At 36.1% G+C, this 10,917-nt stretch overlaps 1 protein-coding gene across 9 annotated transcripts in view; it reads left to right on the top strand.

Moving 5' to 3' along the window:
• TMEM232 (transmembrane protein 232) overlaps window positions 1-10,917 on the top strand; it is a 384,954-nt gene that overhangs the window by 74,505 nt on the left and 299,532 nt on the right. For 3 of the 9 annotated variants that reach the window (XM_037800744.1, XM_037800746.1, XM_037800745.1), the window contains exon 1: window positions 6,753-7,355. The exons of 1 other annotated variant lie outside the window; for it this stretch is intronic. The gene's annotated coding sequence lies outside the window, so the exon portion shown is untranslated. Of the gene's footprint in view, window positions 1-5,948; window positions 6,369-6,416; window positions 6,700-6,751; window positions 7,356-10,917 lie in introns of those variants that run through there. 5 more of the 9 variants (XM_037800743.1, XM_037800738.1, XM_037800739.1 and 2 more) reach the window with 4 other exon arrangements.

Here is a 10,917-nt window from a genome sequence, read left to right as displayed (position 1 = left end):
GCAACTGAGAGTGACATTTTGGAGAGAAGCTGAAGCCTAGAGAGGAACATCCTGGGAGAAAGCCATTTTGAAACCAGAACTCTAGAGCAGATGCCAGCCACATGCCTTCCCAGCTAACAGAGGCTTTCCAGACACCATTGGCCATCCTCCATTGAAGGTACCTGATTGTTGATGTATTATCTTGGACACTTTATGGCCTTAAGACTGTAACTTGTACCCAAAGAAACCCCCTTTACAAAAGCTGATTCATTTCTGGTAATTTGCATATTGGGCATTAACAAACTAGAACACCATAGCAATCAAATTTGAAAGGCAAGCCACAAACTGGGAAAAATTACATTTTTACGTGTTGAGACAAGGAGAAACTGATGTGAAAATAACTGTTACCAATGAATAAAGGCAAAAAAGTAGAATAATACGCAAAAGACATGGAGAGGCATTTCATATAAAAAGAAATGCAAATGGTAATAGTCATGAAAAAAATTGTCTGAAGTGTAGTTTAAGAAAGACAAATTTAAATAAAAATTGTATTTCACTTATTAAAATGACAGTGTTTAAAAGGAAAAATGCACATTGTCATACAATGTAAGAAGAAAGTAGCTCTCATTCACTTCTGGAGTGCTTTAAAAACTAATATTTGATGGTGAACAGTTCATCAACATATATCAAAAACTATTAAAATGTTCGTATCTTTTTGACTTCTAAGTCTTAGGAAACTAATATAGGGTGCATTTATTTACTTACATCCATGTTCTTGGCAAGATTGTTTATAATAGGAAAAAATGGCAGGAAGTGAAATCAACGAATAGAGAATTAATCAAAATACTACATCTATACGGTTCTTTAATCAAAATATATTTATTGGGCACTTACCTTGTGCCAGGTACTTTTACAGACAATGGGACAGAATAGTGAATAACCATACTAGTCCCTGCATGGTTATACTGACATTCTAGTTAGGAGGACAAATAATTAACAGATGTGTATTATGTCAAATAATGAAACAAACATATAAGGCAGTGTCAGGTAATAACAAAATATTATATATAAACAAAAAAGCAAGTGATAGAACCAGTGTTAAATTTGGTCAAGGAAGGCCTCTCTGAGGAAGTGACCTTTGAATAGCAACCTGAATGAATATCTGGGAGGAAAACTTTCCAGGGATACTTTAGTATAAATAAGGCTCTGACAACAAGCTAGCTAGCTAGTGAGCAAGGGGGAAAGTGATAGGAAATGAGAGCTAAAAGAAGGCTTGGGGACAGCTCTTGGGGATTCTAGGTAATGGACAAGAATTTAAAGGAGGGTTTTATTGAAAGTAGAGAAGTGATATGACCTGATTAATATTTAGAAGGACTAAGCTGGCTTCTGCATGGTTAAAGGTCAGAAGCTTCCTCTATTTAGTAGGCTGTTACAAGATGCTGAGGCAAGACATGATGGTGATGAGTGGTCTACAGTGAGAGTGGTGAGGGAGATGAACTCAGCTGACAGTATGCATGTTTAAAGATCACATTAGAGATGGATATTAAATGATGTGAAACTGTACATGTTAAATTAAAAACATTATGTACAGCATGATTTTACTTTTGTAAAAACAATGCTACACACACATTAGAAGGATGTGTGCCAAAATAATAAGATTATATTATACTTTGACAATGGGTTAGCACGTGAGTTTTATTTTTGTACTTTGCATTTTCTAATTGCTCTAAAATAACCTTTTATTTTATGCTTAAAAGGAAAATTATTTTTAGATCAGTACAGTTTTAATTATGACCAAAGCAATAAAGATCTTCCTAGATTACTGAATCTGTTCTCATTATTCATATGGCATTCAATAAGGAGTTCTAGAACACTATTGAAGCCCTGTCATCCTATATTCTTCAAATCTTTCTGAAATAATGATGCTGAAATGGCATCATTATTTAAAATTTCCAACTCGTTTGGGAAATTCATAACACATGAATTAAAAACACGTAATTCTCTTTAGAATTTAGAAAGAGTGGCCAAAGTGCATTTGATGAGAATAAGAGTATATTTAATAATTGTATTATTCCCTATTGTGGCATAACAATTCACCCCAAAATTAAATGTCTTCTCTTTCTCTCCCAATCCATTATCCACATCAAATTTTTAAAAACTCATATCTAGTTATTTTATTTCAAATTTAAAACTCTGAAATAGCCCTTAATTCTCTCAGCATGCCAAAATGGTTCTAAGAACTTAGTATGGCATAAGTGTGTTTTCAAAAACTAACTACTGCATACTTCTCCAGTTGTATTTTGTTTAACCACTCTTCTTTCTGAACTCCATACTTTTGTCTTTTAAGTTTCCTGAACATAGCATGAACTCTTCCATCATAATAATGACTTTGTCCATGCTCTTTCTCTGTCTGAAATAATATCTACCCTCCCAAGCCGCCACTGCTGCTACACACACACACACACACACACACACACACACACACTCCACCCTACCCCCAACATTCCAACACACACCAGGGAAACTCTTACTCATATGAAGACTCAGATATTGGACATCAGATGAAGTCTGAGTGAAAAGCAGTATCCCACCTTCTACTACAGAAGCTAGAAGAGGCATATCTGTCCTCTCAGACAGATATACATAATATTCCACTGTATTATGATCAAATTGAATTAGAGGGCTGTAATTGGAATATTATTCAACTGTAAAAAGGAATGAAGTTTTGATACATGATTGTTTTAGTTTGCTAATGCTGCAGAATGCAAAACACCAGAGATGGATAGGCTTTTATAAAATGGAGGTTTATTTCACTACACAGTTACAGTCTTAAGGCCACGAAACATCCAAGGCAACACATCAGTAATCGGGTACCTTCACTGGAGATGGCAAATGGCGTCCGGAAAACCTCTGTTAGCTGGGAAGGCACATGGCTGGCGTCTGCTCCAAAGTTCTGGTTTCAAAACGGCTTTCTCCCAGGACATTCCTCTCTAGCAAGCTTGCTCTTCTTCAAAACGTCACTCACAGCTGCACTCCGTTCAGTCTCTTTAAAGTCAGCATGTTTTATATGGCTCCACTGATCAAGGCCCACCCTGAATGGGTGGGGTCACACCTCCATAGGAGTATCCCACCGAAGTCACCACCCACAGCTGGGTGGGGCACATTCCAAGCAAATCTAACCAGCACCAAAACGTCTGTCCCACAAGACCACAAAGATAATGGCATTTGGGGGACACAATACATTCAAACCAGCACAATGATACAACATGGATGGACCTGGAAGACATGTTGAGTAAAATAAGCCATTCAAAAAAAGACAAATATTGTATGATCTCACTTATGAAATAATTAGAATATGAAAATTTATAGAATCAGAAACTAGAATACAGGTTACTAGGGTCTGGGGTGGGGGTAGGAAATAGAGAGTTAATGCTTCATTAGTACAGAGATTCTGTTTGGGTTGGAAAAATTTTGGAAATGGGTGGTGGTAATAATAGCACAACATTGTGAATAAAATTAACAGCACTGAATGACATAATTGAAAGTGGTTAAAATGGGAAATTTTAAGTTGTATATATGTTACCACAAGAAAATTTAAAAAAAACAAATATAAAACTGTACAACTCACACAGTGAAACTTAATATAAACTATGGACTGCTGTTAATGGTATAATTATAATAATATTGTTTCATCAATTGTATCAAAAGTACCACACTAATGCAACGTGTTGATAATAGGGAAAACTATGTGTGTGAGAGGGGTATATGGAAACTCTGTACTTTCTGCATGATTTTTCTATAAGATTTTTCTATAAACCTATAACTTCCCTAATAAAAAAAAATCCAAAAGGAGGGAAAAAAAATGAACCACAGGAAAAAGATACAGCTATGAAAAAAAATGTTATCAGTTTGAATTGCTACATTAGAATTCATACTGATTTTGTAATTTAACAACTTTCTAGATAATAACTTTTTAATATTTTCTGAAGTCCTTTGATGTCAGCTTTAGGTTTTTTTTCATTAGTATTTTTACAATAGAGTTGGAAATAAAACAGCACTTGCAGTTTTTTGTCATTCAAAAAAAAAGAGAAGAAAAGGTAATTAAAACTCAAATGATATTAAATATAAACTGGTCATTTGGCTTGTAAAAGTGCATTAGAGTCAAAAGGTAAAATAAGATTTTAATATTACATTTGTATTGCATTGCCCTAATTTGCTCCGGCAATGTCAGATACCACAAAATGGACTGGCTTAAACAAAAAGCATCTACTGTCTCACAGTTTTGAAGGGCAGGAATCCAAAATCAAGGCAGGAATCCAAAATCAAGATGTCGGCAAGGCCATGCTTTCTGCACGGGTTGGCAGCGTTCTGGTGATGGCAGTCCTCCATCACAGGGCATCTGCTTTATTCTCTCCTTCTGTGGCTTTGTTTGACTTCCAGCTTCTGCATCTTCTGACTTCTGGTTTCTGGTTTGAACTGACTGAATTTCCTTTCTTTATAAATCCTTCAGGATTACAGATCATGACCTCTCTAATTCAATTTGACTGTACCTTTAATGATAACATCAACACAAGGTCCTATTTATAAATGGGTTTACACCCACAGGAATGCAGATTAAAATTAAGAATTTGTCTTGTTGGAGATTCACTCTACCAGGTTCCTTTACTCAAATCATTCTTTGTAGCAATAGGTTACTTTTCATAGCATTTGTAATCTTTTTAAGAGGTAAGGTTTCTATTGTTAATACAGACTCAATGACAGGTTTGTGGTAATAGTATTCAACACTATAATGGAAATTTTTTTGAGATTCACCAATTAAAATTTTACATAATCGTCATGTTAGTCAGCTATTGAGAAAATAAACTTAGTGGCTTACAATGCAAATCTTTTTCTCACTCACAGATTTATGGGTTTGTTGAGATGTGGTGATGTTGGCTGGGCTCACCTGAGTGATTAATTTTGAGTGGTTTCATCTTAAAGTGTATCAGGGGAGGGGGAGGAATTGTGAATTCATCCTTGTATAAAAATATGCCTCTAGATTCTTAGTAGAATCATCAACTGCTGTTTATATTATGGAGAAGTTTTTGGTCAGTCTGCTTTTCTATTCCTTTGTGAATAACCTACTTAACAGTTTGTAATTTTTATGCTGTTAGCATTTTTCCTAGATCTTTTGAAAAAAATCATCAAGCTATTTTTATGTGCAGCAGTCTTTCCTAATTAATTTTACTTGGAATATGGTAAGCATACTTGATCTGCCGCCTCAGGGCATTTTTTGGGCTCAAGAAAGTTTCTTTGATCTTACTATGATTTTTAAAATTTTGTTCTCTTTTTGGAACACACTATATATAGGTTAGTACTATAGGATCTGCTCTCTAAGATATATTTATCATAGTTTTTCTCAACAATTTCATTTTTGTTTCTACCTTCAACTTACTGATGAAGTGGGAGGGATATGTTTCAGAGAAGCTTGGGAACAGATATTATAATTTTGCTCACAAAAACGTGGTCAAAACAAAAACAAGCAAATAAGATTTATGCGGTTCTTATTATGAACAGCATCTAAATTCAGAATTGGTGTATTTCATGTAAATATTAACTAAATTCTCTGTTAAAGCTCTTAATTTTTTTAGGGCTGTTTTCTTCACCAGGACAACCCTTGCATATTACCTTTGGATTCAGAAATAATTTTCCTCTTTCTTTCATATAGTAAAAGTGAAACCTGAACATTTGTAGAATATATGAATTTGCTCGCCCATTGGTAGACACAGGAATTTTAAAATGATTTAAATTAGATAATTTTATTGTAGAGTATCTTTAAAAATAGGCATTCTTTTGAGTTCGCTTCGCCCCCTCGTGTTTAGTCCGTAGCAGAGCACCCTGCGTACTTTGTTTACAAGGATAGAGGAAAGGACCTTGATTGCTGAGGACACAGGCGGCTCCAGATTTTCTATGTAAAAGGAGTTTACAAGCAGCAATTTGATTCAGAAACACAGCTTCCTTTGTATAGCAAGGATACTTTTTAATTTTTTAAATTTAGATTTTAATTTGGGGCGGAGCTTTGGAAGAGACAAAAAGATTTGTGGAGAGACCAAAGCACTGCCAACCTACTCTTTGCCGCGGCTATTGGCTGGTTAGTCCACGTATGTGCAGTATTTAAAACGGATCATTACTGGGTATTTAGGATATGTTTTAAAGGCTATGAAAATCTTTCACAAACATTGCATTTATTCTTTCGAAACTGGACACAAATGTCGTGGAGGCGGGTAGAGGAAGTTGGAATTGTACCTGAGGTCTTGATTGGCTGGTCACCGAGGGTAAAAGAGCAACGTTCCGGCTCTCAGAGCGTCCTTAGCAACCAGTCTCCGTCCCAAGCGACCCCGAGCGCTGCGGTGAGTGACTACTGGGCCCTACTTCTAATGGCTTGGGAGCGAAGTTCTTGCTACATTCACCATCTCGGGACAAAAACAAAACAAAACAAAACAAAACAAAACAAAACAAAAAAAACCGCAAACGGAAGTACTGAGCTTCCTTTCTTACGGTCCCAGGGCTCTGGCTTTGGATAAGTATCTACTACTCACACCCCCTACCCAGGCCGGCCATCTTGCCGCTCCTAAGAATCGAAGTGGTCTAGCGTGGAAACACTTCTGAGAGGCTGGAAAGAGGAGGGTGGGGGAATCAGCCACCGGGTCATTTAACGTTCTGCTGGGGAGACTAAAGGAGGTAGGCAACTTTCTTATTGCTGTCAGTTGGGGAATTCTTTTAATTTCCTCTGGGCTTACATGCCCTGTGGCATCTCTTAATTCAAAAGCCTGACTCTTGGACTTCGAAAGAGAAAGTTAAAAAATTTTGAGCAGGGTGTGTGTAGGGTGGATTGTGGTAAAAGAATTTTTAAAAGACAATTTATCTTGATAAAAGGGTGCGAGTTCTTGATTAAGAGACCTTTCTTGCCAGGGGTAAGACAGTGGTATGTTTCCCTTATTTGCCTTATGTTGGTAAGTTTCAATAGACTCTACTTTTCAGCTGTCTTTGGTCAAATTGCCCTTTACTCCTTGTTATAGTCTAACTGTTGTTTTCACTAATACATGTTACCTTTCCGAAGAGTTGATATAATTTGACTATTATATCCAGTCCTCAGAAAAATTCTTTGTCTTAAAGATTAGTGTACTTTTCCAACCTTGTTTTAACTGGAACTTAAAAAAAAATACACCAGGCATTATTATTTTTTTCTTATTTTAAATTCTGGGTCTATGCCAGGTTGCAGATGGACTGCCAAGCATCCAGGCAGCTTGCTGGAGCCATTTCATGAGCTGGAACTTATCTCTTTGTTGTGTAAATCTTTTTAGTTTTGATGCTCTGCATAAATGTTTAGGTTCAAGGTGAGTACCAGATTTTTATTTCAGTAAGAACTGCTCTGTTTGAACCCTTTTTTATCTTGGTGAGTAATACCATATTTTTATCGAAACTGTGATTCACAATCAGAATTATTATTGTCATGATTAATTTGGTAAGTGTTCCTTTCTTGAAGTTCATTGTTCATCCAGACCTCCTACTGAATTGCCTGGTCACAAGTACTTAGTAAATAGTTTAGTGCTCTCAATCAGCATTTTCCAAAATGTACCTTGTGATTCGAGGAGATGGTTTCTGTAGTCAATCAATTTAAGCAAAATTACATCTCATACTGTTATCCAGGAAGTGTCACAGCGCATGTGAGCATGTTAAGAACTCAGAAATCTTACAATATGGAAACTTATTTAATTTTGTTTGATACAATGTTTCTCAAACTTATTACACACCAAAAAGCTTTTTGGTGATAGTTATATCCCAAGAGGCTGTATTCCACAGAAAACATTTTGATATTCACTGTTCTAAATGAAATACTATGTACTCTTACTCTTTAGTTTTGCTTATATTTTCATAAAATCAAGTTTAAATGAATTAGTTTTTCTAAAATATTTCCTACTGGTTCATTACAATTCTAAAGAAATTATTTTATTCCTATTAGTTTACATTTTCAATACTAATACAATAAATCATTTGCTAAATCTATATTCACTTGATTCACTTTTATTTGGATCACTAACTTTTTACTACAACATGGTGAGTTTTGTTGAGACCATATTTTTAACAACCCAGTATCTAGTATTTAGGAGGTGCTCTATAACTATTTGATGAATGAATAAATGAAAATGAAAAAAAATCATTGATTTCTTTTTTAAAGTGCCAGTTAAATGTAGTAAAATAATCTACCAGAAAATGGCCAGGACCCAAATGCAGGCAGGAACTTCTAGTTGCAGAGGAGGCTAAGATACTTCAGGGGAACATGCTTTTTAGTCAAGCACCAAAGACCTTGTCCCTTCAAATAAAATCAGATTTACTTTAATAAAGAGAGGAGAATGATTATTGGATAGGAAGCTCGCAGTGTCTGTCATAAGGGATATGGATGATAACGTACATGAGAAAACTCCTTAAACAGAACTAATAGTTTAGTGATAGCTAAAATTTAAATGTATTTTGAGATTTTTAAAATACTTATGCACTTAGCATCTAATTTGATTCTAATAAATAATATCCCTGAATAGTAACCTTTGGTATGCCCCCCTGCCCAATATAAACAACTTGTGATCATTGTACCAGCCAAGAAATAGCCATGGTTTATCCTATTTGAACTTTTTTACATAGGTAGAAATATGTAGTGGGAATAATAAACAGGAAAACACACACAACTTCACTTGTCTCTCATATCTGAGCTATGTTTCTGATAGAATGAATGATCTCCATTAATAATCTCTCAACTGGCCTAGCACTGTAAAGGGATTTCTTCAGTTAAAAACATATACATACAGATGTTCCCATCACACAAAGAGTCCCTGCTGTAGAAAAGACCACAATAGATTATTTGTTGGGGTGTGTGGAAAGAGGAATGGTTTATTCTAATTTTTCACTTAGAGAAAGACTAAGTCCTTTGTAAGAAATAACAATACTGCTAATGTTGTTAAGAGGCCTAAATGTTCAGAGGATAATGTAAATCCTATGCTGAGCTTGGCTGATTATTAAAACATATGGCATGGTATTAACTGGCAATATTGTCTAGGTCCACTCCAGGTACTTATCTCAGTGTATTTAAACCTGTCACTGCTTTAAACTAATAGAAAAAAAATGTTCCCTGAGAAAGAATATTCAAGGATGATAATCCACACGATAAACCCAGCATCTATTCCTCTAGATTAGGAGTTGTCAAACTATGACCCCAGGCAAATGTGTTCTATTTCTGTAAATAAAGTTTTATTGGAACATAGTCATGTCCATTCATTCATGTATCGTGTATGGCTGAGTTGTTACTATAGAGACCATGTAGTCCTCAGAGCCCAAAGTATTTGCTGTTTTTCCCTATACAGAAAAAGTTAACCAACCCCTGATCTAGATAGTTTATAAACCTTTTGTCTTTTGTTTTGATAGCTTTGGTTTGGTTGGTTGTTTTTTGGTTTTAGCAGCAGAATGCTTTCTTCAAGATATAGGTGTATTTAGTTTAACACCCCAACAAATTCACATCCTATTAATAGTCTCTCTGTATCTGCTCTACTTCTGCATTTGTTGGCTTTCATGAAAATATAAATGAATAAGCAAATAGATAAATAAAATACACTGTGTGGTAGCCAGCCTCCAAGATGGCTCCCAGTGATCTTTGCCTCTTGATATCCATGTTCCTCTGTAGTACCTACTCATATTGAATTATGGCTGGCCTCTATGAACAAGCAAATATAGTGGCAGTAAAGAGTGATCTGGCCTTTGTGAGACTAGGTCCTAAAGATACTGCAGCTTCCGTTTGTTTTCCTGGATTGTCTGCTACAAGAAAAGCTAGCCTCCATGAGGTGAGAATACTTCAGCAGTCTTGAGGAGATGCCCACATGAAGAGGACCCAAGATCTTTCACCAGTATCCAGCATTAGTGTGCCAGCCACGTGAATCAACCACCTTGGAAATAGATCCTCCAGACCCAGTCAAGCCTTTGGAAGACTGAAATGCATAGCCAACATCTGACTAAAGCTGCAGCTGACATCTGACTGCACCTTCATGAGAAATCCTGAGCCATTCTGCCCAGCCATGCTACTACCAAATTCCTGATCCACAGAAACCATAAGAGATAATAAATAATTTTTATTGTTTTAAGGCACTAAGTTTTGGAGTGATTTGTTATGCAGCATTAGTTAACTAATACAGTACTCAAGCCTATTGTGAGTTTAATTCTTTTCCAAAGATTTAGGGAAATCATGAGAAGAGGTCTGCATGAGAAGAAGTACAAGAACTTTTATTTCTGCCATATTCCTCATTCTTTCATCTTGTCTTCTGATATTCTGCAGCCTCCTCCTTACCTTGGGCAATGTTGGCTTTTCCATAGCTGCCTTTCCCTGGGTTGCTTCCCGCCCCCCTCTCCTGGAATTCTGATGAATAGCAGTTTTTCTTTCACAATTTGGTTTAAACTAAGTCTTATTCATAGGTCCAATATGTAGAACAGGTAAAAATGAGGCAGCTCAGTTGAAAAGGCTAAGGAAGCAACTTTTCCTTTCACTTCCTACATGCAGACATACCCAGACTCCCACATAATACAGAAACTCACACACATGGCAGCCTATGAAGCCTTTCTGTGGAATATAGTTTAAAATTCAAAATTATAGCTCAGTATTCCTCCGTGGGGAAAGGGGTTCATGCTATTTTCATTATAAGAGCAGCAATTCTTCCTTTGAAGGACTCTCCCAGAATTGGAGGATATATTTGGCATTGGATGCAGGGCACTGAATATCCCCAATACCATTATGACAAACAGAAGGACCTTCATGCATTTCCACATATCTTCTAGCAGGGTGCTGGGTAGAATCACTTCTTAAAGCACACAGATCTTTCTGCAGCAGCCAGGCCATTAGAGAGCTGAATGCCAGGATCA

Source organism: Choloepus didactylus, chromosome 13 (assembly GCF_015220235.1).
Source record: "Choloepus didactylus isolate mChoDid1 chromosome 13, mChoDid1.pri, whole genome shotgun sequence".
Classification (NCBI taxonomy): domain Eukaryota; kingdom Metazoa; phylum Chordata; class Mammalia; order Pilosa; family Megalonychidae; genus Choloepus; species Choloepus didactylus.
Note: the sequence above shows the minus strand (reverse complement) of the source record. Positions and strands in the feature narration are given on the sequence as shown.